The sequence below is a fragment of the Nicotiana tabacum genome, chromosome 18 (genome assembly GCF_000715075.1).
Source record: "Nicotiana tabacum cultivar K326 chromosome 18, ASM71507v2, whole genome shotgun sequence".
NCBI classification, from domain to species: Eukaryota; Viridiplantae; Streptophyta; class Magnoliopsida; order Solanales; family Solanaceae; genus Nicotiana; species Nicotiana tabacum.
Window position 1 is genome coordinate 67,848,910 of NC_134097.1, and position 3,325 is coordinate 67,852,234.

A 3,325-nucleotide genomic window follows, 5' to 3' on the forward strand; every position below is an offset into this window, starting at 1 on the left:
CAAATTCCGCATCTGCGGTCATGCAGATGCGGTTCCTTATACCCTTTTTGCGGTTCCTGGACCCCTTTCTCATTTCCGCTTCTGCAACCTCTGAGCCGTTTCTGCGGCGCTGCACCTGGGGGACCCAAACCGCAGGTGCAGTTATGATAGATAACAACTGTAGCTCCAAACTTTAAACTCCAAAAATCTTTCCGTTAACCATCCGAAATCACCCCGAGGCCCCTGGGACCTCAACCAAACATGCCAACCAATCGTAAAACATCATTCAAACTTGTTCCAACCTTCAGACCGGTCAAAACAACATCAAAACACCTATTTTTCATCGGATTCAAGCCTAAGAATTTCAGAAACTCTAAAAATACGCTTTCGATCAAAAAGTCTATCAAACCTCGTCCGAATGACCTGTTATTTTGCACATACGTCACATTCAACACTACGGAGCTACTCCAACTTCCCGAATTTCATTCCGACCCCCAGATCAAAATCTCACTATCAAACCGGAAACTTCAAAATTGGACCTTTCGGTATTTCAAGTCTAAATTAGCTATGGACCTCCAAAACACAATCCGAACACGCTCCTAAACCCGAAATCACCCAACGGAGCTAATGGAACCATCGGATTTCTATTTCGAGGCCGTTTTCACACTGTTCCGAATATGGTCAACTTTCCAATACTTAAGCTCTCATTTAGGGACTAAGTGTCCCAAAACTCTCTGAAACTCAAAACCGAACATCCCAGCAAATCAAAATAGCATAAATAAACATGGGGAAAGAAGTTAATAGGGGATCGGGGTGTTAATTCATAAGACGGTCGGCCGGGTCGTCACAAATAAAGATGAAATGCAATGTGTGGGGTCGCACATGTGTGGGGTTGAGACCATGTGAGCCACCCATAGTGCATAGCTATCATAAATAACTCGGGTAACTAGAGCCTCAACCAAGTTTAGGTACGATACTTAGCTAAAGCAAGCTAAATCAATACTGTGAGAAGCCTTTGCATGAATTAACCTCCGAAAGACTCCAATCTAGCCAAAATAACTTAATATCATTAATAAAAGTCATAGGAAATAATTCCAAGCGATAAAGTTAAGATTTCATATCAATTATGCAAAGTCAACCCAAAAAGTCAACCCTGAGCCCGCATCTGAAACTCGATAAAACTCATAAATTCCAAACACACATTCTGATACGTGTCCAAATATATGTGTATCATCCAATTCCAACCTCAAATGAACCCTCAAATTATCGCATCTCACTCTAAAAATCATAGTCCAAAACCCCCCAAATTCCACCTTTAATTCATATAATATTGTTGTTATAATCTATGAGAAATCAATAACTAATACCAAAATCGAGCAAAGATCACTAACCCCTTCAATTGTGAGGAAAAGCCCTCCAAAAATGGCCTCCAAGCGAGCTCCACAACTCCAAAAATGAGAATAAGATCAAACGCTCGATATTAATATTTTGTCTAGCAAAATCGCAATTACGGTCACTTAACTGCTTCTGTGGTGCCACTTCTGCAAAAAAACAGACTGCATCTGCGATCCCCTCCAATCACCCAACCTTCCGCTTTTGCGACTCACCAAGCGCACATGCGCTTCGGCTTCTGCGGCCTCTCATGCTCACCTGCGCTTCCTAGTCTTCACTTGCAGACCCATCTTTCCCTAGTCACTCGCCGCATCTGCAATCAACCAGCAACTTCTGCACCTTAGAACTCAGAAACTTCAGCAATACAACAAAGTCCAAAAATGATCTGAAACTTATCCAAAACAAACACGAGGACCCCGGGACCTTGTCCAAACACACCAACCAATCCCAAAGCATAACACGGACCTACTCGAGGCCAGAAATCACACCAAACAACATCAAAACTATGAATCGCTACTCAATTAAAGCCTAAGGAAACTAATGAACTTTTAACTTTCAAAACTCGTGTCGAACCATATTACAAAAACCCCGAATGACCTCAAATTTTGCATACAATCCCCAAATGACAGAACAACCCTATTCCAACTCCTAAAACCAGTATCCGAACTTGATATGTACAAAGTTAACTCTCATTCAAACCTATCAACCATTCAAACCTTTAACTTTCCCATTTCACCAGTTAGAACAAAATCAACCCAGGGACCACCAAATTCTGACATATGGCTAAGTCCAAAATCACCACACGAAGCTATTGGAATCGTCATTTTACTATTCCGAAGTCGTCTACACAAAAGCCAAACTTCGGTCAACTCTTACAACTTAAGCTTCCAACCTTGGGGCTAAGTGTCCCAATTCACTCCAAAACTTCCCCGAAACTAAACCAACCACCCCGGCAAGTTCCATAATCAGAAATACGCATATGTATAGCAGTAAACGGTGGAACGGATCTAAAATACTTAACACGACCGATGGGTCATTACATTCTCCCCTTTTAAAAAAATGTTCGTTCTTGAACGAGTCTAGAATCATACCTAGAGTCTAAAAAAAGGGAGAACATTTGTTCTATATCTCCCGATTGGTCTCCCAAGTAGCCTCTTCGTCCGGCTGACCTCTCAAATGAACCTTCACTGATGATATTCCTCGACCTCAACATTCGAACCTGTCGATCAAAAATGGCCGTCGGCTCCACATTATAAGTCAAATACCCATCTAACTGCACCATGCTGAAGTCCAAAACATATGAACGATCCCCATAATACTTTCAGAGCATAGAAACATGAAACAAAGGGTGAACTCCCGATAGACTAGGTAGTTAGGTGTCACGGCCCCAAAACCGATCTGGTCATGATGGTGCCTATGATGAAAGTAGGCCAACCTATACAATCCTAAATCAAACTAATATTCAAAAATAAGGACGTTTTGAGCTATTAATTGAATAAAATCCCATAATATGAGTCTAAATAACAAGTGCGAAAAGAAAACATAAGCCTGACATCGGAGTGTCACAAGTCACGGGCATCTACTAAGTACTGTCTGAATATAACGAAGACTATCACAATCTGGAAAATACTAAAACAGTCTAAGGAAGATAAAAGGGAGAAGAGCAAGGCTGCGAACGCCATGCATCTACTTTTCTGACTCCAAATGACTCGTTGGATGAAAGATCAGCGCTCGCTATCGCGATCCGCAACTCCTGGATCTGCACACAAGATGCAGAATGTAATGCGAGTACGCCAACTCAGTAAGTAATAAAAGAAAATAAAGACTAAGAAGTAAGAAAATATATATACCACGTCATAACACCACAGTAAGTACATTATATTTCCAAAATAGTATATAATTCAAATCATCTTGTTAAAATCCAATTTCAGTACAAATCATTTGAAAAGTGTCT